Genomic DNA, 27544 nt, shown 5'->3' with positions numbered 1-27544 from the left:
TCTTCACGGAGATCCGAAGTGTCTTTGAGGAACCTGCCCGAGCCTCTTCTGCTGAGACTGCCCTGCTGAACCTGGTCCAGGGTAATTCTTCTGTTGGCGAGTACGCCATCCAATTCCGTACTCTTGCCTCCGAATTATCCTGGAATAATGAGGCCCTCTGCGCGACCTTTAAAAAAGGCCTATCCAGCAACATTAAAGATGTGCTGGCCGCACGAGAAATTCCTGCTAACCTGCATGAACTTATTCATCTTGCCACCCGCATTGACATGCGTTTTTCCGAAAGGTGTCAGGAGCTCCGCCAGGATATGGACTTTGTTCGCACGAGGCGGTTTCTCTCCCCGGCTCCTCTCTCCTCTGGTCCTCTGCAATCCGTTCCTGTGCCTCCCGCCGTGGAGGCTATGCAAGTTGACCGGTCTCGCTTGACACCTCAAGAGAGGACACGACGCCGCATGGAGAACCTATGTGTTACGCCGAGCGCTCCGGGTCCCCGCTCCTCCCCGGAGCGCTCGCTTCTCTCTCGCTACCGCAGCGCTCCGGGCAGCTCCACTGACCCGGTGCGCTGCGATACCGTCTCCAGCCGGGATGCGATTCGCGATGCGGGTAGCGCCCGCTCGCGATGCGCACCCCGGCTCCCGTACCTGACTCGCTCTCCGTCTGTCCTGTCCCGGCGCGCGCGGCCCCGCTCCCTAGGGCGCGCGCGCGCCGGGTCTCTGCGATTTAAAGGGCCACTGCGCCGCTGATTGGCGCAGTGGTTCCAATTAGTGTGTTCACCTGTGCACTCCCTATTTATACTTCACTTCCCCTTCACTCCCTCGCCGGATCTTGTTGCCATTGTGCCAGCGAAAGCGTTTCCTTGTGTGTTCCTAGCCTGTGTTCCAGACCTCCTGCCGTTGCCCCCGACTACGATCCTTGCTGCCTGCCCCGACCTTCTGCTACGTCCGACCTTGCTTCTGTCTACTCCCTTGTACCGCGCCTATCTTCAGCAGTCAGAAAGGTTGAGCCGTTGCTAGTGGATACGACCTGGTCACTACCGCCGCAGCAAGACCATCCCGCTTTGCGGCGGGCTCTGGTGAAAACCAGTAGTGACTTAGAACCGATCCACTAGCACGGTCCACGCCAATCCCTCTCTGGCACAGAGGATCCACTACCTGCCAGCCGGCATCGTGACAGTAGATCCGGCCATGGATCCCGCTGAAGTTCCTCTGCCAGTTGTCGCCGACCTCACCACGGTGGTCGCCCAGCAGTCACAACAGATAGCGCAACAAGGCCAACAGCTGTCTCAACTGACCGTGATGCTACAGCAGCTACTACCACAGCTTCAGCAATCATCTCCTCCGCCAGCTCCTGCACCTCCTCCGCAGCGAGTGGCCGCTTCTGGTCTACGACTATCCTTGCCGGATAAATTTGATGGGGACTCTAAATTCTGCCGTGGCTTTCTTTCCCAATGTTCCCTGCACTTGGAGATGATGTCGGACCAGTTTCCTACTGAAAGGTCTAAGGTGGCTTTCGTAGTCAGCCTTCTGTCTGGAAAAGCTCTGTCATGGGCCACACCGCTCTGGGACCGCAATGACCCCGTCACTGCCTCTATACACTCCTTCTTCTCGGAAATTCGAAGTGTCTTTGAGGAACCTGCCCGAGCCTCTTCTGCTGAGACTGCCCTGTTGAACCTGGTCCAGGGTAATTCTTCCGTTGGCGAGTACGCCGTACAATTCCGTACTCTTGCTTCAGAATTATCCTGGAATAATGAGGCCCTCTGCGCGACCTTTAAAAAAGGCCTATCCAGCAACATTAAAGATGTTCTGGCCGCACGAGAAATCCCTGCTAACCTACATGAACTCATCCATCTTGCCACTCGCATTGACATGCGTTTTTCCGAAAGGCGTCAGGAGCTCCGCCAGGATATGGACTTTGTTCGCACAAGGCGTTTTTTCTCCCCGGCTCCTCTCTCCTCTGGTCCCCTGCAATCCGTTCCTGTGCCTCCCGCCGTGGAGGCTATGCAGGTCGACCGGTCTCGCCTGACACCTCAAGAGAGGACACGACGCCGCATGGAGAATCTCTGCCTGTACTGTGCCAGTACCGAACACTTCCTGAAGGATTGTCCTATCCGTCCTCCCCGCCTGGAAAGACGTACGCTGACTCCGCACAAAGGTGAGACAGTCCTTGATGTCTACTCTGCTTCTCCACGTCTTACTGTGCCTGTGCGGATATCTGCCTCTGCCTTATCCTTCTCTACTATGGCCTTCTTGGATTCCGGATCTGCAGGAAATTTTATTTTGGCCTCTCTCGTCAACAGGTTCAACATCCCAGTGACCAGTCTCGCCAGACCCCTCTACATCAATTGTGTAAACAATGAAAGATTGGACTGTACCATACGTTTCCGCACGGAGCCCCTTCTAATGTGCATCGGACCTCATCACGAGAAGATTGAATTTTTGGTCCTCCCCAATTGCACTTCCGAAATCCTCCTTGGACTACCCTGGCTTCAACTCCATTCCCCAACCCTGGATTGGTCCACTGGGGAGATCAAGAGTTGGGGGCCCTCTTGTTTCAAGGACTGCCTAAAGCCGGTTCCCAGTACCCCTTACCGTGACTCTGTGGTTCCCCCTGTAACCGGTCTCCCTAAGGCCTATATGGACTTTGCGGATGTTTTTTGCAAAAAACAAGCTGAGACTCTACCTCCTCACAGGCCTTATGATTGTCCTATTGACCTCCTCCCGGGCACTACTCCACCCCGGGGCAGAATCTATCCTCTGTCCGCCCCAGAGACTCTTGCTATGTCGGAGTACATCCAGGAAAATTTAAAAAAAGGCTTTATCCGTAAATCCTCCTCTCCTGCCGGAGCCGGATTTTTCTTTGTGTCCAAAAAAGATGGCTCTCTACGTCCTTGCATTGACTACCGCGGTCTTAATAAAATCACGGTAAAGAACCGCTACCCCCTACCCCTCATCTCTGAACTCTTTGATCGCCTCCAAGGTGCCCACATCTTTACTAAACTGGACTTAAGAGGTGCTTATAATCTCATCCGCATCAGAGAGGGGGATGAATGGAAAACGGCATTTAACACTAGAGATGGACACTTTGAGTATCTGGTCATGCCCTTTGGCCTGTGCAACGCCCCTGCCGTCTTCCAAGACTTTGTTAATGAAATTTTTCGTGATCTCTTATACTCCTGTGTTGTTGTATATCTGGACGATATCCTGATTTTTTCTGCCAATCTGGAAGAACACCGCCAGCATGTCCGTATGGTTCTTCAGAGACTTCGTGACAATCAACTTTATGCCAAGATAGAGAAATGTCTGTTTGAATGCCAATCTCTTCCTTTCCTAGGATACTTGGTCTCTGGCCAGGGACTACAAATGGATCCAGACAAACTCTCTGCCGTCTTAGATTGGCCACGCCCCTCCGGACTCCGTGCTATCCAACGTTTTTTGGGGTTCGCCAATTATTACAGGCAATTTATTCCACATTTTTCTACCGTTGTGGCCCCTATCGTGGCTTTAACCAAAAAAAATGCCAATCCCAAGTCTTGGCCTCCTCAAGCAGAAGACGCCTTTAAACGGCTCAAGTCTGCCTTTTCTTCGGCTCCCGTGCTCTCCAGACCCGACCCTTCTAAACCCTTCCTATTGGAGGTTGATGCCTCCTCTGTAGGAGCTGGAGCGGTCCTTCTACAAAAAAATTCTTCCGGGCATGCTGTTACTTGTGGGTTTTTTTCTAGGACCTTCTCTCCGGCGGAGAGAAACTACTCCATCGGGGATCGAGAGCTTCTAGCCATTAAATTAGCACTTGAGGAATGGAGGCATCTGCTGGAGGGATCAAGATTTCCAGTTATTATTTACACCGATCACAAGAACCTCTCCTATCTCCAGTCTGCCCAACGGCTGAATCCTCGCCAGGCCAGGTGGTCTCTGTTCTTTGCCCGATTTAATTTTGAAATTCACTTTCGGCCTGCCGATAAGAACATTAGGGCCGATGCTCTCTCTCGTTCCTCGGATGCCTCGGAAGTTGAACTCTCTCCGCTACACATCATTCCTCCTGACTGCCTGATTTCCACTTCTCCAGCCTCCATCAGGCAAACTCCTCCAGGAAAGACCTTCGTCTCTTCACGCCAACGCCTCGAAATCCTCAAATGGGGTCACTCCTCCCATCTCGCAGGTCATGTAGGCATCAAGAAATCTGTGCAACTCATCTCTCGCTTCTATTGGTGGCCGACTCTGGAGACGGATGTCGTGGACTTTGTGCGAGCCTGCACTGTCTGTGCCCGGGATAAGACTCCTCGCCAGAAGCCCGCTGGTTTTCTTCATCCTCTGCCTGTCCCCGAACAGCCTTGGTCTCTGATTGGTATGGATTTTATTACAGATCTACCTCCATCCCGTGGCAACACTGTTGTTTGGGTGGTCGTTGATCGATTCTCCAAGATGGCACATTTCATCCCTCTTCCTGGTCTTCCTTCAGCGCCTCAGTTGGCTAAACAATTTTTTGTACACATTTTTCGTCTTCACGGGTTGCCCACACAGATAGTCTCGGATAGAGGCGTCCAATTCGTGTCAAGATTCTGGAGGGCTCTCTGTGAACAACTCAAGATTAAATTAAACTTTTCTTCTGCATATCATCCTCAATCCAATGGACAAGTGGAAAGAATTAACCAGGTCTTGGGTGATTATTTACGACATTTTGTTTCCTCCCGCCAGGATGATTGGGCAGATCTTCTACCATGGGCCGAATTCTCGTATAACTTTAGAGTCTCTGAATCTTCCTCCAAATCCCCATTTTTCGTGGTGTACGGCCGTCACCCTCTTCCCCCCCTCCCTACTCCCTTGCCCTCTGGTCTGCCCGCTGTAGATGAAGTGACTCGTGATCTTTCCATCATATGGAAAGAGACCCAAGATTCTCTTTTACAGGCTTCATCTCGCATGAAAAAGTTTGCCGATAAGAAAAGAAGAGCTCCCCCCATTTTTGCTCCCGGAGACAAGGTATGGCTCTCCGCTAAATATGTCCGCTTTCGTGTCCACAGTTACAAACTGGGTCCACGCTATCTTGGTCCTTTCAAAGTCTTGTGCCAAATTAATCCTGTCTCTTACAAACTTCTTCTTCCTCCTTCTCTCCGTATTCCTAATGCCTTTCATGTCTCTCTTCTTAAACCACTCATCATCAACCGTTTCTCTCCCAAGTTAGTTTCTCCCACTCCTGTCTCCGGTTCTTCTGACGTCTTCTCGGTGAAAGAGATACTGGCCTCCAAGACGATCAGAGGAAAAAAGTTCTTTTTGGTGGATTGGGAGGGCTGTGGACCTGAAGAGAGATCCTGGGAACCTGAGGACAACATCCTAGACAAAAGTCTGCTCCTCAGGTTCTCAGGCTCTAAGAAGAGGGGGAGACCCAAGGGGGGGGGGTACTGTTACGCCGAGCGCTCCGGGTCCCCGCTCCTCCCCGGAGCGCTCGCTTCTCTCTCGCTACCGCAGCGCTCCGGGCAGCTCCACTGACCCGGTGCGCTGCGATACCGTCTCCAGCCGGGATGCGATTCGCGATGCGGGTAGCGCCCGCTCGCGATGCGCACCCCGGCTCCCGTACCTGACTCGCTCTCCGTCTGTCCTGTCCCGGCGCGCGCGGCCCCGCTCCCTAGGGCGCGCGCGCGCCGGGTCTCTGCGATTTAAAGGGCCACTGCGCCGCTGATTGGCGCAGTGGTTCCAATTAGTGTGTTCACCTGTGCACTCCCTATTTATACTTCACTTCCCCTTCACTCCCTCGCCGGATCTTGTTGCCATTGTGCCAGTGAAAGCGTTTCCTTGTGTGTTCCTAGCCTGTGTTCCAGACCTCCTGCCGTTGCCCCCGACTACGATCCTTGCTGCCTGCCCCGACCTTCTGCTACGTCCGACCTTGCTTCTGTCTACTCCCTTGTACCGCGCCTATCTTCAGCAGTCAGAAAGGTTGAGCCGTTGCTAGTGGATACGACCTGGTCACTACCGCCGCAGCAAGACCATCCCGCTTTGCGGCGGGCTCTGGTGAAAACCAGTAGTGACTTAGAACCGATCCACTAGCACGGTCCACGCCAATCCCTCTCTGGCACAGAGGATCCACTACCTGCCAGCCGGCATCGTGACACTATGCCTGTACTGTGCCGATACCGAACACTTCTTGAAAGATTGTCCTATCCGTCCTCCCCGCCTGGAAAGACGTATGCTGACTCCGCACAAAGATGAGACAGTTCTTGATGTCTACTCTGCTTCTCCACGCCTTACTGTGCCTGTGCGGATATCTTCCTCTACCTTCTCCTTCTCTGCTACGGCCTTCTTGGATTCCGGATCTGCAGGAAATTTTATTTTGGCCTCTCTCATCAACAGGTTCAACATCCCGGTGACCAGTCTCGCCAGACCCCTCTACATCAATTCTGTTAACAATGAAAGATTGGACTGTACCGTGCGTTACCGCACGGAACCTATCCTAATGTGCATCGGACCTCATCACGAAAAAATTGAATTTTTGGTCCTCTCCAACTGCACTTCTGAAATTCTTCTTGGATTACCGTGGCTTCAACGCCATTCCCCAACCCTTGATTGGTCCACAGGAGAAATCAAGAACTGGGGTACTTCTTGTCACAAGGACTGTCTTAAATCGGTGCCCAGTACTCCTTGCCGTGACCCTGTGGTTCCCCTTGTATCCGGTCTTCCTAAGGCTTATATGGACTATTCTGACGTTTTTTGCAAAAAGCAAGCTGAGACTTTGCCTCCTCACAGGCCTTATGACTGTCCTATTGACCTCCTCCCGGGTACTACCCCACCCCGGGGCAGAATCTATCCTCTGTCTGCTCCAGAGACTCTTGCCATGTCGGAGTACATCCAGGAGAATTTAAAAAAGGGGTTTATCCGCAAGTCCTCCTCTCCTGCCGGAGCTGGATTTTTTTTTGTGTCCAAAAAAGATGGCTCCCTACGTCCTTGTATTGATTACCGCGGACTTAATAAAATCACGGTAAAAAAACGCTACCCCTTACCTCTTATCTCGGAACTCTTTGATCGCTTACAAGGTGCCCACATCTTTACCAAACTGGACTTAAGAGGTGCTTATAATCTCATCCGCATCAGGGAGGGGGACGAATGGAAGACCGCATTTAACACCAGAGATGGACACTTTGAGTATCTGGTCATGCCCTTTGGCCTATGCAACGCCCCTGCCGTCTTCCAAGACTTTGTTAATGAAATTTTTCGTGATCTCCTATATTCCTGTGTTGTGGTTTATCTGGACGATATTCTGATTTTTTCTGCCAACTTAGAAGAACACCGCCAGCATGTCCGCATGGTTCTTCAGAGACTTCGTGACAATCAACTTTATGCCAAAATGGAGAAATGTCTCTTTGAATGTCAATCTCTTCCTTTCCTAGGATACTTGGTCTCTGGCCAGGGACTACAAATGGACCCAGATAAACTCTCTGCCGTCTTAGATTGGCCACGCCCCTCCGGACTCCGTGCTATCCAACGTTTTTTGGGGTTCGCCAATTATTACAGACAGTTTATTCCACACTTTTCCACTATTGTGGCTCCTATCGTGGCTTTAACCAAGAAAAATGCCAATCCCAAGTCCTGGTCCCCCCAAGCGGAAGACGCATTTAAACATCTCAAGTCTGCCTTTTCTTCCGCTCCCGTGCTCTCCAGACCTGACCCATCTAAACCCTTCCTATTGGAGGTAGATGCCTCCTCAGTGGGAGCTGGAGCTGTCCTTCTACAAAAAAATTCTTCCGGGCATGCTGTGACTTGTGGTTTTTTTTCTAGGACCTTCTCCCCGGCGGAGAGAAACTATTCCATCGGGGATCGAGAACTACTGGCCATTAAATTGGCGCTTGAGGAATGGAGGCACCTGCTGGAGGGATCAAAATTTCCAGTTATCATATACACTGATCACAAGAATCTCTCCTACCTCCAGTCTGCCCAACGACTGAACCCTCGCCAGGCTAGGTGGTCGTTGTTCTTTGCCCGTTTTAACTTTGAAATCCATTTTCGCCCTGCTGACAAGAACATTAGGGCCGATGCCCTCTCTCGTTCTTCTGATGCCTCTGAAGTAGAGGTCTCTCCGCAACACATCATTCCTCCGGACTGTCTGATCTCCACTTCTCCAGCTTCCATCAGGCAAACTCCTCCAGGGAAGACCTTCGTTTCTCCACGCCAGCGTCTCGGGATTCTCAAATGGGGACACTCCTCCCACCTCGCAGGCCATGTGGGCATCAAAAAATCCTTGCAACTCATCTCTCGATTTTATTGGTGGCCGACTCTGGAGACTGATGTTATTGATTTCGTGCGGGCCTGTACTGTCTGTGCCCGGGATAAGACTCCTCGCCAGAAGCCTGCTGGTCTCCTTCATCCTCTGCCTGTTCTTAAACAGCCTTGGTCACAGATTGGTATGGACTTTATTACGGACTTGCCCTCATCCCGTGGCAACACAGTTGTTTGGGTGGTCGTTGATCGATTTTCCAAGATGGCACATTTTATTCCTCTTCCTGGTCTTCCTTCAGCGCCTCAGTTGGCAAAGCAATTTTTTGTACACATTTTTCGCCTTCACGGTTTGCCCACGCATATCGTCTCAGATAGAGGCGTCCAATTCGTGTCTAATTTCTGGAGGGCCCTCTGTAAACAGCTCAAGATCAAATTAAACTTCTCTTCTTCTTATCATCCCCAATCCAATGGGCAAGTAGAAAGAGTTAATCAGGTCCTGGGTGACTATTTACGGCATTTTGTTTCCTCCCGCCAGGATGACTGGGCAGATCTTCTACCATGGGCCGAATTCTCATACAACTTCAGAGTCTCCGAATCTTCTGCCAAGTCCCCATTTTTCGTGGTGTACGGCCGTCACCCTCTTCCCCCCCTCCCTACTCCCTTGCCCTCTGGTTTGCCCGCTGTGGATGAAGTGACTCGTGATCTTTCCACCATATGGAAAGAGACCCAAAATTCTCTTTTACAGGCTTCATCCCGGATGAAAAGATTTGCTGATAAAAAAAGAAGAACTCCCCCCATTTTTGCTCCCGGAGACAAGGTATGGCTCTCCGCTAAATATGTCCGCTTTCGTGTCCCCAGTTACAAACTGGGACCACGCTATCTTGGTCCTTTCAAAATCAAGTGCCAGATCAACCCTGTCTCTTACAAACTCCTTCTTCCTCCTTCTCTCCGTATTCCCAATGCCTTCCATGTCTCTCTCCTTAAACCACTCATCCTTAACCGCTTCTCTCCCAAAGTTGTTTCTCCCACTCCAGTTTCCGGATCTTCTGACGTCTTTTCTGTGAAGGAGATTCTAGCATCCAAAACGGTCAGAGGTAAAAGATTCTTTTTGGTCGACTGGGAGAATTGCGGCCCTGAGGAGAGATCCTGGGAACCTGAGGACAACATCCTGGACAAAAGTCTTATCCTCAGGTTCTCAGGCTCCAAAAAGAGGGGGAGACCCAAGGGGGGGGTACTGTTACGCCGAGCGCTCCGGGTCCCCGCTCCTCCCCGGAGCGCTCGCAGCGTTCTCTCATTCGCAGCGCCCCAGTCAGACCTGCTGACCGGGTGCGCTGCGATATTACTCCCAGCCGGGATGCGATTCGCGATGCGGGACGCGCCCACTCGCGATGCGCATCTCGGCTCCCGTACCTGACCCGTTCCCCGTCTGTGTTGTCCCGGCGCGCGCGGCCCCGCTCCTTAGGGCGCGCGCGCGCCGGGTCTCTGCCATTTAAAGGGCCGCTGCGCCACTGATTGGCGCAGCAGGCCTAATCAGTATTCTCACCTGTGCACTCCCTACTTATACCTCACTTCCCCTGCACTCCCTCGCCGGATCTTGTTGCCATTGTGCCAGTGAAAGCGTTCCCTTGTGTGTTCCTAGCCTGTGTTCCAGACCTCCTGCCGTTGCCCCTGACTACGATCCTTGCTGCCTGCCCTGACCTTCTGCTACGTCCGACCTTGCTCTTGTCTTCTCCCTTGTACCGCGCCTATCTTCAGCAGTCAGAGAGGTTGAGCCGTTGCTGGTGGATACGACCTGGTTGCTACCGCCGCTGCAAGACCATCCCGCTTTGCGGCGGGCTCTGGTGAATACCAGTAGCAACTTAGAACCGGTCCACCAGCACGGTCCACGCCAATCCCTCTCTGGCACAGAGGATCCACCTCCAGCCAGCCGAGTCGTGACAATCCCTAAGATTAAAGATTAAGATGAATTTTTAAATTGAAGATTTATGGTAGTTAGTGCTACCATAAACATTTTTAGGGAATGTCCCAGGCCCAGCAGCATCAGTAAACCATATAGGGGCTGAATGACACAGCCTGAAGCTGGCGGCAGCATGAGGAGACAATAGGGTTTCACAATCCCTAAGATTAAAATATGAATTTTCAAATTTAAATTGAAGATTTATGGTAGTTAGTGCTACCATAATTTTTTTTAGTTAATCTCCCAGGCCTAGCAGCATGAGTTAGCCATATAATGGCATAATGACACAGGAGGTGGCAGCAGCATAAGGAGACCATATAGTGGCTGAATGGCACAGCCTGGAGGTGGCAGCAGCATGAGGAGAACATATAGGGGCTGAATGGCACAGCGTGGAGTGGCGGCAGCATGAGGAGAACATATGGTGGCAGAATGTGGCAGCAGCAGCATCATTAGTCCTGAAAGTGACCCGGTGACAGAGTGGTGCAGTGGGTGGCAATACCAGTACCCGGTGACGAAGGTGGATGAAAAAAGGTCTGATGCGTAGGAATGTTTGTAACTCGGGAGCAGTGCCTTAAATCTGTTTGGCACTATACATATTTGTGAAGTGTTGGTGTGGCACCATGGTCAATCTACTCTCATGCATCAGGCATTGGTGGGTGGAAATCCTGGCTGATCCATGCCTGATTCATCTTCACAAAGGTCAGTCGAATACTGTCACAGGACCAACGACCTGAGAGCGTAGCGGCGTAAGCAGCGGGACCTATTCAAGTTGCTGTTGTGGCTGTGCAGGAACCACATTTACCCAGTGAGCAGTAAAGGACATGTATTGTCCATGACCATAGTTACAGTTCCATATGTCGGCGCTGCTGTACACTTTGGTAGAGTGGGGTGGTGGGTGTTAATACCAGTACCCGGTAACGAAGGTGGGTGAAAGGAGGAGAACTTGACATCAGATGTGTGGCATCAGGCAAGTGGCAGGATAAGAATAGTAGCTGAGGCAGGTAGGCAGCAGTAAGCAGGTAAGCAGTCCTTTTTGTCAAAGTGTTGGTGTGCACAAGTATTGAGGATATGCATTATGTAAAACTTAACTTTTAACATTTCTTAGGATAAAATATATGGACACAATTTTTTTTTGAAATCAAACAAAAAGAAAAGGTGTGCAAAAAAACATGTGCCACTAACACCACTAAGCATTCATGCGATGCAAAGACCTTTAAAAGGTGGAAGGGAACAACATATGGTCCATTGTAACAGGTGGGGGTAAAAACTTCCCCTGTAAGGCCCTACTCTCGCACTATTAATTCCCTTATTGGCAAGTGTTACTCATCCTTAAAAAGGGTGTCCCCACACAGGAACCTCTCCCTATTTCCACCTAAAAACACTTCCATTTCCCAGGGTTTTTAGTTGGAAATAGAGAGAGGTTCCTGTGTAGGGCTGCCCTTTTTAGGACAAGTAACACTTGCAAAGAAGGGAATTAACCCCTTAAGGACGCAGCCTTTTTTCACCTTAAGGACTGAGCCCTTTTTCGCAATTCTGACCACCGTCGCTTTACGAATTAATAACTCGAAAACGCTTTTACCGAATAATCTGATTCTGAGATAGTTTTTTCGTGACATATTCTACTTTATTTTGGGGGTAAATTTTCGGCATTACTTGCATCCTTTTTTGGTGAAAAATTCCCAAATTTCATGAAAATTTTGAAAATTTAGCATTTTTCTAACTTTGAAGCTCTCTACTTGTAAGGAAAATGGATATTACCAATAATTTTTATTTTTATTCACAAATACAATATGTCCACTTTATATTGGCATCATAAAATGGACATATTTTAGTTTTTTGAAAAAATTGAAGAAAATTGCAAACCCTGAAGGGACAGATGATACAGAACTACAACTCCCAGCATGCCTGGGCAGTCTAGGCATGCTGAGAGTTGTAGTTTTGCAACATCTGGAGGGCTACCGTTTGGGCACCACTGTAACAGTGGTCTCCAAACTGTGACCCTCCAGATGTTGCAAAACTACAACTCCCAGCATGCCCAAAAAGCCTTTGGCTGTCTGGGCATGCTGGGAGTTGCAGTTTGGCCTTCCTAGGGGTTGCCACAGTAAAGATCACTTTACTTTCACTTTCACTCCCCCTCCCCACCGTAGTTTCCCTACCTGAGCCAGGATCTAGCAGTCTCCAGCGACGATCGGGGGTCCCCAGGCTGCTTCTCCTCCAGGTACTGGCCTCCATCTTCTCCCCACGTTCCCCTCGACATCTAGGGGTGGGCAGAACGGGGGGTTGCCATGGCAAACCACTGTCCTGCCCTGCCATTGGTCAGAATCAGTTCTGACCAATGGCAGGGGATAGGAGGAGATCGCAGCACTGCGACCTTGCTCCTATCCCTCAGGATGATAAGGGCTGTCACTGACAGCTCCGATCATCCCTATTTTCTGGGTGATGGGGTCACCAGAGACCCGATCAGCCCGGAATAGCAGAAAATCACATGTCTGAATTGAAATGCGATTTTCTGCGATTGCCGACATGGGGGGGGGGGGGGGGGGGGTCCTGACGAGCTAGCGGCGGGGACCGGAATTCCCATGGGCGTATGCATACGCCCCAAGTCCTTAAGGACTCGGGATGCAGGGCGTATGCATATGCCCGGCATCCTCAAAAGGTTAATAGTGCAAGAGTAGGGCCTTACAGGGGAGGTTTTTACCACCACCTGTTACAATGGACCATACGTTGTTACCGTCCACCTTTTAGAGGTCTCTGCATCGCATCAATACTTGGTGGTGTAGGTGGCACATGGTGTTTTTCTCACCTTTCCTTTTGTTAGATTTTAAAAAGAATTTGGGTCCATATATTTTATCCTAAGAAAAGTTACGTTTTAGCTAATGCATATACTCAATACTTACTTGAGGAATTTCTGTAACTTGGGACCAGCACCTTAATTATGTTTTGCAGTATCCACGGCAGCACAATGAGAGATCCTGGAGGTGGTAGCATCAGCATGAGGAGACCATATGGCAGCACAATGAGAGAGCCTGGAGGTGGCAGCATAAGCTGGAGGAGACCATATGGTGGCACAATAACAGAGCCTGGAAGTGGTAGCATCAGCATGAGGAGACCATAGAGCAGCACAATGAGAGAGCCTGGAGGTGACAGCATCAGCATGAGGAGACCATAGAGCAGCACAATGAGAGAGCATGGAGGTGGCAGCATCAGCATGAGGAGACCATAGAGCAGCACAATGAGAGAGCCAGGAGGTGGCAGCATCAGCATGAGGAGACCATATGGCGGCACAATGACAGAGCCTGGAGGTGGCAGCATCAGTATGAGATGACCATAGAGCAGCACAATGGGAGAGCCTGGAGGTGGCAGCATCAGCATGAGGAGACCATATGGCAGCACAATGACAGAGCCTGGAGGTGGCAGCAGCAGCATAAGGGCCATGCCAACTGGGGGTTGAGTCTGAAGAGCCCACCGACTGTTGACTGGGGTGTCAACTGTCACTTGGGATGAAGTGGATGACCGAGTGAACCAATCAATCATTGCTGCTGGGTTGCTGGTCGAGACATGACTGTTAGCTGACACTGGGAGCTCAGACCTCTCGCTGCGACTTCTGCTGCCACACGCCCCTACTCTGCTGTTACCTCTTCCTGCGCCTGATGAATTTAGGCCTCTGCCACTCCTCTGTGCATGTCCTGGCACTTCTCTGCCTGACATACTTAGTGCGTATATGAGGGGAGTACAATACGCTTCACTACGCTTAAAACAGTATTTGTCTAGAACAGCAGCAGATGTGTACTTTTGCCTTGCCTTTCACAGTGTCTAGGCCCTTGGCAGATTAACAGGTACAAAATAGTACACTACTTAGATGTAGGTATGTGGTATGCACTTATAAGGGCAGAAAAATGTGCTATACTACGCTTAAAAAAGTATTGGCATAAAACACCAGCCGGTGATTACTTTTGCCTGGCCTTTCACAGTATCTAGGTCCTTGACAGATTAATAGGTACAAAATAGTACACTACTTAGATGTAGGTATGTGGTATGCATTTATTAGGGGAGGACAATACACTACAGTATGCTTAAAAAAGTATTGGAGGAAAACACCAGCCGGTGATTACTTTTGCCTGGACTTTCACAGTATCTAGGCCCTTGACACATTAACATGTACAAAATAGTACACTACTTAGATGTAGGTATGTGGTATGCACTTATGAGGGCAGAAAAATGCGCTACAGTATGCTTTAAAAAGAATTGGAATAAAACACCAGGCGGTGTTTACTTTTGCCTAGCCTTTCACAGTATCTAGGCCCTTGACAGATTAACAGGTACAAAATAGTGCACTACTTAGATGTACGTATGTGGTATGCACTTATGAGGGGAGGACAATGCGCTACAGTACGCTTAAAAACGTATTGAAGTAAAACACCAGCCGGTGATTACTTTTGCCTGGATTTTCACAGTATCTATGCCCTTGACAGATTAACAGGTACAAAATAGTGCACTACTTAGATGTAGGTATGTGGCATGCACTTCTGAGGCAGAAAAATGCGCTACAGTACACTTAAAAAACTTATTTGTGCACAACACCAGCAGTACACAACAGTGCTGCAGCACACAGTCGCTGTGTACTACACCCAAAATTGCACTCTCTCAAAGGCTAATAGGAATGGACTGCTGGGTATGTATTATACTGTCTACAGACTAGTATAACCAGCAAACCCTTTGTTGTTAAACAAAGAAACAGAGTTGCACTAAAAACGTTTTCCTCCCTTCTCTGCTAAGGTTTCTCCAGCTGAGCCAGCTTATTCAACAATGCTGAGCCAGCTTGTAAAAAAAATGCTGTAGAAAGTGACTGGGAGGTTAATCACTTCAGTAAAAATTATTTTCTGTGAAAAACGCACTGCTCTCTGTCCACCAGTGACGCTGACGTGACTAGGAGGTGAAACGCTGCTGGAAAAAGCTTTTCTGTGTAACACACAAAGCGCTGTCTGTCCTATCTCTCTGCAGTGAAAGCATGAAGTGACTAGCCGGAATATGGCTGCCGTTTATATAGGGCTGTCACATGGGGTGACTGGCTGCTGATAGGCGGCATGCTGCATGTGATTCAGGGTCATCCCGCCTACCCTTGTTCCCGCCTTCCCAGGATTCCTTGCCCCATGTCCTCACAAGTGGATCTGCCATTTTAGATGCCCTGGAGTCTGGACCGCACTAAATGGAGTTTAATGAAGCGATTTACACGGTAGAATTGCAGTGATATTCGCATTCGTTGCGAATCAAATTTTACATGAAATTCGTTACGAATTCGGATTGGTCATATTCGATTCGCTCATCTCTACTTAAAACACTTAGATTTTGTTAGTATCATAATAAAAAAACAATAGATACAAAGTTTTTTAGGAGAAGGCTATGCAGTTAAAGTGCAGGAGTGCTTGGATTTGTACTACATAAGTATTCAATATCACACGTATACTAATAGGGTAAACTGTATTTGATAATAAATGAACAGATTATACCACATGTAAATGTGTCAGAAACTCTTGACACTCCATTAAGTCATGGCATTAGGCTCCGATTCTATGGAACTATGTGTTAGGGAAATCCAATACAAAGTGCCCTATGGAAAATAATAATAGTACTTCTTACTCATATTCTAGCATCCGAGAAGACCTCCAGAATCTCAAAGGCAAAAGTTCTCTGTTGTGAGCTGAATTTCTAGATGATCTGTGCAGAGAGTAATTAATTTTTTTAAGAGGTAAGGTAAAAAAATGTAGAAAGTCTGATTATAATAGGAAGACACTACATTTTCATAGCTTTCAAGGCTTACATTTATATAAATATATCAAGGTATAAAAGGTATAAACAAAAAGAAAAATAGCCAGCACGACTACCTAATACATAGGTGCACACTGCTGTGGCAAATACAAAGTATACAAAAAAGAAGGTTGCAGCAGCACTCTTGGTCGAAAAATGGAGGTTCTTAGCGCACTTTTTGATCAAAAAGTGTCCCCATCCACCACACGGAGGTGGCCTCATTTTGGATGGGACCCTAACACTAGTTTCACTCACCTCTGCTGGGCATATAGCCTCTGACTGGGTTACATGCTGGATCCACTATCAATTTAAAAAACCTCCTGTAAAACAGGGAGGGGTGCACGGCTACAGAGGGTGCCACTCCCCCGAAATTGCACAGCAAAAACGAAAAGAAAAATAGCCGGCACAAATTCCTAATACATGGGTGCACGCTGCTGTGGCCCGCATCCCGCCTCCTCTTGATTATTCAAATTCTTCACTCTCACGTCACTAGGACGTGAGAGCCTGCGACATTGGCCACTTCCTCGCTACACCTGGAAGTTGGTGTAGCAAGGCTTTAGTAGCACAGGTAAAGAGAGGCACTAAACCCCCACAGGCACTCACATCCTAGTTATGTGAGAGTGAAGAATATGAATAACCAAGATTCGAACAAAATATGGATGAGGCAGGGGAGCTAGGAGAGATGGCTCCTCGTCCCCAATGCACGCTTATTTACATACATAAGTCTACACAGAAGGCACCAATAAAAGTAAGTGAACCCTCATTTTCATCTATTAACCCGCACTATAACCCAGTATATTTGGTTTAGTGCAGTTGAAGGCAGCAGAGCTGAACTACTCAAATGCAATGGCCAGGCACTCCTCCTCTCTTGCCCTCACTTTCCAGCTCTGTTTTATTGCTATACAGGCTCTGTATATCAGACAAGGAGGAGCTAAGAGGTGAGGTCAAGCACGGAGGGATGCCAGGCTGTGACTCTGCAGCAGTCGGGGTCCACCTCATTGACATTTGGCTGAGAAATAAAAAGGATATGTTATAAGTTTGGTGACCACCATCGTTTAGACCCTTAAAAGCTAACATCTATCCAACTGTGTCTGCAGCTCATAGTGTTAGAGTTTCTAAAAGGGTAAGATATCAGATGGTTTTGGCAAAAAAATCCACATGTAAATTCCATGCATACATTTGTGGATTTCTGAAGAGGATTTCACGTTGACTATAGAGGAAAGAAAATCAAATCAAAACTTGATGTCCGTTTTTGTGGTTGGATTTAACATTTTATACTGAATTCAATGTCATGTGGATTTCAAAATTTAACTGAAGCACATATGAGAATCCTTCTTTGTGAACAAACCCAGTGCTTGTCTGCTCCTCTTTAAGGCCCCGTTCACACTACGGAATTCCCGCGGAATTTCTGGGTGGAATTCCGCGGGCGGAATTCCGCGGTGTGAACTTTAACATTAGTGTGAATGGGTTTCCGCGAGACCCGTTCACATTGCGGAATTTCAGCGGCGGACATTTCCGCCGCTGAAAGTGTTCCGCGCAAAGAAAGAACATGTTCATTCTTTGCGTGGATTCCGCGAGCACTGCATAGCTGTCAATGGTGACGGCTCAGTGCCCCGCGGCCCTAGCGTTGAAGTACTCACGGCGGCGGCCGCCAGGCGGAAGCTCCGCTCGCGGAATTCATCCGCGAGAATTCCGACTTGTGAACGCTTTTGAAGACAGGAACTCCGGTGTATGTGGATCCGCTGGACCTGTGTGGCAGATGACTTGGACCGAGTCTGTTGCACCATGGAGCGCTTTCCTCGCTCGTTCTGATGGGAATTGTAGTAGGCAGCGTACTTTAGGGAGGGTGGTAGTACTGTCTAATTAGCGGCATCTGGTACAGGAGTTTTAAATTCCTTATTGATTCAAACCTGATTCATTTTAACTAACGTGACTTTTTACAGGTTGCTGACAGACAATCTTGTTCGCTTAGGGCCGATGCCACTCTCTGATGCTGCACTGGAGGGTTGACAGAAGGCAGAACACCCAGGGCAAACTGAGCAAGTTCTGGCCAATGGTCTAATCTGGTGACCCAGAAGTCCATGAAGTCTGGGCTCATGGTATCTATCAAAGAACGGGCACAGTTTATGTGTGCATAAACCTGGATGTTCAGATGGTGGTATACATCCCTTTGGTGACGATTAATGTCAGAGTGGGATACTGGCTGTCTGGGATTGATGGGAGTTGTAATTTAGCAACAGTGAGCCTCCAGTTTAGCAACAGCTGGAGGCTCGCTGTTTCTAAACTATAACTCCCATGATGAGAGTTGTACAGGGTGGGCCATTTATATGGATACACCTTAATAAAATGGGAATGGTTGGTGATATTAACGTCCTGTTTGTGGCACATTAGTATATGTGAGGAAGGAAATTTTTCAAGATGGGTGGTGACCATGGCGGCCATTTTGAAGTCGGACATTTTGAGTCCAACTTTTGTTTTTTCAATAGGAAGAGGGTCAAGTGACACATCAAACTTATTGGGAATTTCACAAGAAAAACAATGATGTGCTTGGTTTTAACGTAACTTTATTCTTTCATGAGTTATTTACAAGTTTCTGACCACTTATAAAATGTGTTCAATGTGCTGCCCATTGTGTTGGATTGTCAATGCGGAGGTGCTGCAGAATGGGCAAAACAAAAATTGGAACAGGACCCTCAGTTTACGCAGAAGAATTTGTTCATTGATGAGGCAAACTTTTATGTGAATGGTAAAGTTAACAAACAAAACCACCGCTATTGGTCTGACACTAACCCACATTGGATAGATCCCTTCAAGACTGTTGGAACACAAAAATTTATGGTATTGGTGTGGTATATGGGGTACAAAGATAATGGGGCAATTCTTCATCAATGGAAACCTCAAGGCCACTGGATATGAGAAATTGCTACATGATGATGTGTTTTCCTCTTTATGCACTGAAGCTGGCACGTTCCCTGAGTTTTTCCAGCAAGATGGTGCACCACCACATTATGGGTGTCAGGTCCGAGCATTCCTAGATAAACAGTTTCCTGGAAAGTGGATTGGTCGTCGTGGGCCAGTTGAATGGTCCCCAAGGTCTCCCGATCTGACCCCCTTAGACTTTTATCTTTGGGGTCATCTGAAGGCAATTGTCTATGCTGTAAAGATACGAGATGTGCAGCACCTGAAACTACGGATACTGGAAGCCTGTGCTAGCATTTCTCCTGCGGTGTTGCTATCAGTGTATGAAGAGTGGGAGAAGAGGGTTGAATTGACAATCCAACCCAATGGGCAGCACATTGAACACATTTTATAAGTGGTCAGAAACTTGTAAATAAATCATGAAAGAATAAAGTTACGTTAAAGCCAAGCACATCATTGTTTTTCTTGTGAAATGCCCAATAAGTTTGATGTGTCACATGACCCTCTTCCTATTGAAAAAACAAAAGATGGATTCAAAATGGCTGACTTAAAAAAAGGCCACCATGGTCACCACCCATCTTGAAAAGTTTCCCCCCTCACATATACTAATGTGCCACAAACAGGAAGTTAATATCACCAACCATTCCCATTTCATTAAGGTGTATCTATATAAATGGCCCAACTTGTAGTTTAGCAACAGCCAGTAGCATCCTGTTCCTAGACTACAACTCCCATGATGGGAGTTGTAGTTTAGGAACAGCTAAGGAAGGCCTGCACATCTCCCACCAGCCCACACCGTACAACTACAACTCCCAGAATGTCCTCACTGTAAGGGCATATTGGGAGTTGTAGTCATGCGGCATGGGGTAATGGCAGATATGCAGGCGCGTAACAAGCAAGCCAGGGAAGCTTGTCACCCTCTTGCACATCTCCCACCCACCTGCGCCACACGACTACAACTCCCAGCATGTTCTTACTGTAAGGGCATGCTGAGAGTTGTGGTCATGCAACGGCGGGCTGGTGGGAGATGTGTAGGCAGGTGACAACTAAGCCATGGAAGCTTGTCACCTGCTTGCACATTTTCGGCTGTCTTCACCCATACCCGACGGGGCTGAGCAGCGGGGAATGGAGTGAAATGTCCCCGTGTTCCGCTGTGATCGTGCTAGTAGATGCGGAGCAGGCATTGGTATGGGCAGCGGGGACTGGAGATGCGGAGAGTGGGTCAGGGGAATGAATCGTCAGTATAAGATTAAAAACCCCGCCGAGAACTGTGAATGGTCACTCGATGCCAGCCATTCAGGGCTCCTGGTGGGGTATTTGAGAATAAGAGTATAATGCACAGTACAGTGACCCCCTGACCTACGATGGCTCCGACATATGATCAAATCGACATACGATGGCCTCTCAGAGTCCATCGCATGTCGATGTCAGCATCGACATACGATGCTTTTTTATGTCGGGGCCATCGCATTAAGTGCTATCCGGCAGCGCAAAATGTTTAAGCTGCTGCCGGATAGCAGCTTAATGTTCCCCGTGTGGTGCGGTGAGTATTACTTACTCCTCCACGATGCTCCGGGGTGCCCTCTTCTCGGCCCTCTCTGGTGACGTCACTACGCTGTTGCGCACGCCGTCCCGTCATCGAATAGGAATGGCGCAAGCAGCGGCGTAATGACGTCGCTAAGCAGGCTCAGTAAGGCCTTACGGAAGACAGCGGAGGACCGGAGAAGACAGCGGAGGACCGGAGAAGACCAGGAGAGCCCAGCGGAGGCCCGGGGTCACCATCGGGAGTGGTGGGAACACCATCAGGAGCGGCGGGACGTGGTCCGGAGCGGCGGGGACAGGTGAGTACAGCTTCCTATACTTAACATTGCACGAATCCCTCAACATATGATGGATTCGACAAATGATGGCTTGTTTGGAAAGAATTACCATCGTATGTTGAGGGACCACTGTATATATATCGCTGGGGAGCGGAGAATGCCGCCCCCTCCCCTGGTTAATAGCTTAGGATCGCATCCAGTCTCAGAAGTGTAACCCAGTGCGATCAATCCCTCAGCCCCTGTACTACTACCTCCAACATGGAACAGACTCTGTTCCATAATGGGGAAGTAGTACAAGCACTACTGTAGTCTCCCCAGCCGCCCGCAGACTCCCGAAGCCAGGGGAACTACTACTCCCATCATGGCATATGGCATGCCTTTGCATCAGTTTGCATCCATTAGTAGTATGGTCCGCTTAGGACACATTGACGGAGAAAATTGAGACGGGAAGACAATGGCTGTGTGAACCTAGCCATAAGTTAAACTTGATGAACTCATGTCTTTTTTTTAACCTGTTTTGTAACTATGTAACTTGTTTGTCATTTAAGATTACGTTGCAATTGCAAAAGGGATTTTTTTTTTTATTGATATTGTTGTTAGTTTATGATATAATACGCTAGATTTTTTTTAGGTAATGCTAAATAATACTAAATTGAAGATTTGCTGTGGGAGACCTCCAATCACTCTTCTTCAAATGGACATATAGTTGAATATAATTTTTGAGTTGTTTTGCTGATATTATTATGAATGTGACAATGCCAGCTCTGCATTTACTTGTGTGTCTGATACACTATTTTATTGGACTCAGATATGGTCATCCAATTGTTGATCAAGTACACTTGATACACAGGCAATACATCTCCATTATAAACGAGGGTGTGATCATAGGTTGAGTGATGACTATTGGCAAGGCGAGAGCAAACTACACTCCATGTAATAATTTATTTCAAGCTATTATGTCCTTGTAATAAGTCAGATGGTAATATGGCCAATCCAGTGTTAAATTTCTGGAATTCATGCATACCATCAAGGGAACAGGATATTACAGCAGAAGAATTACAGCAGTACTTTTGGACATGCCTACAGTTTCTGGGCATGCAGGATCCAGCTACTCCCAGCTTAAAACAACCCATTGGAATGGTCAGAGTGCAAAACCAAGATGGAGGCAGCCACTCCCCCCACATATGTAACCACTGTGCACCAGTTTACTCAGAACTTCAATAATGGTTGTGTGGGTTTTTGTGGGGGAATGTGATATTGTTATGCATTTGTATATAAAAAAGAGAGAACTACTACTATTTCTGCAATCAAAGCCTTCTAGATACCGCTACTGTGCACTGATCATACAGTGATGGCATATAATATTACTTTACATGTTATATAGATTATTTACATTTCTTTATAGATGTAAAATGAGCAGCTGCTTCTAAGGCCAGCAGGACAAATAAAATTAGTCTCCAGGGCCAACAAGCCTTCTTTGCCATAAAAACTAAGAATTTATGGAACAGTCTACCTCAGGAACTGGTCACAGCAGGAATAGTTGAGGGCTTCAAAACAGGGTTATATACAGTATCTCACTAGTGAGTGCACCCTTCACATATTTGTAAATATTTTATTATATTTTTTATGTGACAACACTGAAGAAATGACACTCTGCTACAATGTGAAGTAGTATGCCTGCATAATTTAATGTTGTGTCCTTCCTCTTAAACTAATTCAACACACAACCAGGGATGTATCCACTTGGCACTTAATACAAAATAACATTAAACATCTACAGAAAATATAGAATCACATCCTCCCCCTTCATTCACCTTCGCCTCCTCAATTTAACTTGATGGACATGCATCTTTTCTCAACGGTACTAACTATAAAAAACCTATGTTTAGAGCCAGTCCCTTAGAATTCAGACCCATCCATGACCTATGATATATTGCATAATACATCACAACTTCGAGATGTAGATCTTTTGCTGTATGCAATAAAAAGTAATAAAATATTCTATACAAAGCCTTTAGGGAGGTAGCTATATAATACGGTCCGAGGGCCACATGCGGCCTGCCGAGGACATTTATCCGGGACACAGGTATGCCCCTGTTAACTCTCTACAGCCTCTCATTTACTTTAAAAACGCAAGGACCACCGGGAGGTAGCGCACGCAGGGACATCACTGACGTCCCGTGCATGTGCCCATAGCAACGGAACGCGGAGGAGCGGAGCAGCGAGCAGGACGTGCGCTGGCTAGCTTGGTAAGTGTTACCTGCGGCACCTCAGCTTCGGTGCTCCGACCACCGCTCCTCCGGTCCCTGGAGGAGCGGTGGTCGGAGCACTGAAGTGGGGCATGGAAACACAGGCATAGAGCCTCCAGCCATACACTGTATGGCTGTAGGCTGTATGTCTGTGGGGGAATATACTGCCAGCCTAATGTAGGGGGAACTATACTGCCAACTAAATGTGGGGGAACTATACTGCCAACCTAATGTGGGGGAAATACAACCTAAAGTGGGGGAACTACTATACTGCCAACCTAATGTGAGGGAACTATACTGCCAACCTAATGTGGGGGGGGGGGGGGGGGGGGGCTATACTGCCAGCCTAATGTAGGGGAACTATACTGCCAGCCTAATGTGGGGGAACTATACTGTCAACCTAATGTGGGGGGAACTATACTGCCAGCCTAATGTGGGGGAACTATACTGCCAGCCCTAATGTGGGGGAACTACAACCTAATGTAAGGGAACTATACTGCCTACCTAATGTGGGGGAACTAGACTGCCAACCTAATGTGGGGGAACTAGACTGTCAACCTAATGTGGGGGGAACTGTGCTACGTACTTAAAGGGGTAGTCCACTAATAAGATATATAAGTGTGCATAGGATTTTGTTCAGAGTTTTTTTTTTTAACTATAGTCCGGCCCTCCAACGTTCTGAGGGACAGTGAACTGGCCCCCTGTTTAAAAAGTTTGAGGATCCCTGTAATAGATGCAGGACTATGCAGATCGTACCACTTGTGTCTTATGTAATTTTGCTTTTCCCTATAGTAGTGTTAAACTGCAAATTTCTGAGTATTCTTAAATCCTACATTCAGAATGAATACAGGTGTTTGTGACCCTGGTATATTATTGATTAACAAATGGCACCTAGAAATAGCTGTGTACATTGTGATGTCTTTAGATAGTTTCCTAACTTTCCATAACTCTCGATTTACTGCAAAGTAAAAACACACAGGGAGCCAGCACAACAACCAAATACACGGGTGCATGCTGCTGTGACAAATACAAAAACACAAAAAGAAGGTTGTAACAGCCCCCTATATTTGATTTTAAAAAAAGTAAAATTGAGGTTCTTAGCTTTCACAGCAAAATGTGTCCTCCATCCACCACACAGACGTGGCTTTGCTTCAGGTAGAACCCTAACATGCTCACTCTACTCGCCTCTGCTGGGATATATAGCATATTACTGCATATCACCAAGTCAGAGGCTGTATGCACAGCCCAAGTGAGTAGAGTGAGCATGTTAGAGTCCCACCCGAGGCAAAGCCACCTCCACGTGGTGGACGAGGGACTTGTTTTGATCAAAAATTGTGCCAACATTCTCAATTTTACTTTCTTGATCAAATAGAGTGCTGCTGCAAACTTTTTTTTATGTTTTTGTTTTTATTACGTAAAACCATGACAGGTCATGACAGGTAATGAGTTCAATTCTGCCTAAAGTATAGCGTATACAAAAATTAATTGATGCTCTTAATTTTAAAGGGGTATTCCTGGCCAAAACTTTTTTTTATATATCAACTGGCTCCGGAAAGTTAAACAGATTGGTGAATTACTTCTATTAAAAAATCTTAATCCTTCCAATAGTTATTAGCTTCTGAAGTTGAGTTGCTGTTTTCTGTCTAACTGCTTTCTGATGACTCATGTCCCAGGAGCTGTGCAGCTCCTATGGGGATATTTTCCCATCATGCACAGCTCCCGGGACGTGACATCATCATTGAGCAGTTAGACAGAAAACTTCAGAAGCTAATAACTATTGGAAGGATTAAGATTTTTTAATAGAAGTAATTTACAAATCTATTTAACTTTCCAGAGCCAGTTGATATATAAAAAAAGGTTTTTGCCTGGAATACCCCTTTAAGTTTGTTTGGATATTTGCCTTTCATACCAGGAGTGATGTAAAATATTAAAGGAGTACTATGGTGCTAAAGACTTCATCCCCTATCCAAAGGATAGGAGATAAGTGTCCTACACAGTGGTCAGACCCCCCGCAATCTCATGCCTGGCACACCGCAGTGGCCGACACACACCCTCCATGTATCTCTATGGGAGAGCTGGAGATACAGTGTTCATGTATCTCCGGCTCCTCCCATAGAGATACATGGAGGGGGCATGTTGACCATCGCTTTGTGCAGGGGTTAATAGTCTCCTTGCATGAAGTGGAGATGCCTCCATGCACAAGGAGAGCGGGGCACCTATCCTTTAGATAGGGGATAAATGGTTTAGCACCACAGTACTCTTTGGGCACTGGTTGCTTGAGAAGTTGGAGGAAGGGTAGTGGATAATTTCACGTTGCACAAATCATGTAACACTGTGATAAAAACCTTTATGTTTTATCCCCTCTACCAAATGTCTGTTCCAATGTTTAATATGTATAGCTTGCCTTAAAATTACATATAGTGACAAAATAATACCATAATGATTTAATAATACTATATTAACCAAATAGTACCCCCACAAAGTGACTGAATAGAGGGGAATCCAAAGCAGATTATAATGAATCGGTCCACAGATCTCTTACAGTTCTAGGGGAGAAATTGATGCCAAAGTATAACAGTAACGAAAACACTGTGCTCTTAAATAGCTAGCAGAACGCTTGGATGTATAGGGAGAGGTATAAGCAGTATAAAGAGAGAAGTGCTCATGCCGCTGTACAGAGCACTGGTGAGGCCTCACTTGGAATATTGTGCACAATACTGGAGGCCGTATCTCCAGAAGGATATAGATACTCTAGAAAGAGTTCAGAGAAGAGCTACTAAACTAGTACATGGATTGCAGGATAAAACTTACCAGGAAAGGTTAAAGGACCTTAACATGTATAGCTTGGAAGAAAGAAGAGACAGAGGGGATATGATAGAGACTTTAAATACATAAAAGGAATCAACACGGTAAAGGAGGAGAGCATATTTAAAAGAAGATAAACTACCACAAGAGGACATAGTTATAAATTAGAGGGTTTATGCAGTAATATCAGGAAGTATAACTTTACTGAGAGAGTAGTGGATGCATGGAATGGCCTTCCTGCAGAAGTGGTAGCTGCAAATACAGTGAAGGAGTTTAAACATGCATGGGATAGGCATAAGGCTATCCTTCATATAAGATAGGGCCAGGGACTATTCATAGTATTCAGATTATTGGGCAGACTAGATGGGCCAAATGATTCTTATCTGCCGACACATTCTAGGTTTCTATGTTTTTAGGTAACAAGGCCAAACTTCAGTCTCTCTTAGGGAGGCTATCATTCGCAATGAGGATCATACCACAAGGGAGGTTATTTATCGCAGGCTGCTCGAATTATTGTCCTTATTAGGATAGTTTAATTTTCCTTGGGGCACCAGCTAGGTAAGATTTAGCAATGTGGCAGCGCTTCCTCAATGACTGGAACGGCATCTCAATGTTTTTATCCAGCAGTATCAGACTCCTCTCCAAAGGTCTTTACTGACACTTCATCAGGCACAGGGTTTGCAGCAATATACAACAACCAATGGGTAGCGGATGTCTGGCCAGAGCAGGTCAAGTATTTTTCTGGTTTTAGACAGACCTCGGCTGCTTTTGAAATGTTCCTGCAGTAGTATGGGGTCAGACTTGGACCCATAAAACTGTCATGTTCATTTGTGATAATCAAGCCAGGGTGAGTTGGTCATGAAGTTTCTAAGGAGGTTGGTGTGGGTAGCTATGTGCAATAATTTTTACTTCATGGCAGTGCACATTCAGGGGTCTAAGAATGTTGCAGTGGATGCTCTACTTCTGTGAGCAAAACCCCAGCCAGGGTACCACTATCAGGGGAAATGTTTAGGAAATGGTCAGACCTACTGGATGGGTCACCTTTTGGGTTACTTAACAGCCTTGTAATCAAGGCAGCCATGTATCTAGCCTTCTATGGGTTTTTAAGGCCAGGGGAGTTCTCCCGTTCAAACACTAAGTCCAGGTCCCTGGTCAAGTCTCAATTAGTCCTACAAGATCAGGTGTATGTGCTAACCTTGGTCTCCACCTAAACTTCCACAACCAAAAGTACAGGTCTTGTGTTACGCCGAGCGCTCCGGGTCCCTGCTCCTCCACGAAGCGCTCGCGGCGTTTCTCTCCTTGCAGCGCCCCGGTCAGACCCGCTGACCGGGAGCGCTGCACTGACATGGCCGGCGGGGATGCGATTCGCATAGCGGGACGCGCCCGCCTGCGAATCGCATCCCAGGTCACTTACCTGTCCCGGTCCCCGGCTGTCATGCTCTGGCGCGCGCGGCTCCGCTCACTAGGGCGCGCGCGCGCCAGCGCTCTGAGATTTAAAGGGCCAGTGCACCAATGATGGTGCCTGGCCCAATCACCCTGATTAGCTTGCACCTGTTCCTTGCCCTACTTATACCTCACTTCCCCTGCACTCCCTTGACGGATCTTGTTGCCTTGTGCCTTGAGAAAGCTTACTGTGTTACCCATACTGTGTTCCAGACCTCCTGCTATTCCACCATTGACTACGAACCTTGCCGCCTGTCCCGACCTTCTGCTACGTCTGACCTTGCTCTTGTCTACTTCCTTGTACCGCGCTTATCTCAGCAGTCAGAGAGGTTGAGCCGTTGCCAGTGGATA

At 47.5% G+C, this 27544-nt stretch overlaps 1 protein-coding gene across 1 annotated transcript in view; it reads left to right on the top strand.

Annotated features, from left to right (window-relative positions):
• Positions 1-27544, top strand: part of LOC130358800 (uridylate-specific endoribonuclease D-like) — a gene marked incomplete at its 5' end in the record, with an annotated part of 166308 nt that overhangs the window by 9385 nt on the left and 129379 nt on the right. The window lies entirely within an intron of this gene.

Source organism: Hyla sarda, chromosome 2 (genome assembly GCF_029499605.1).
Source record: "Hyla sarda isolate aHylSar1 chromosome 2, aHylSar1.hap1, whole genome shotgun sequence".
In the NCBI taxonomy this organism is placed as follows: domain Eukaryota; kingdom Metazoa; phylum Chordata; class Amphibia; order Anura; family Hylidae; genus Hyla; species Hyla sarda.
This window is presented reverse-complemented; position numbering and strand designations above follow the sequence as displayed.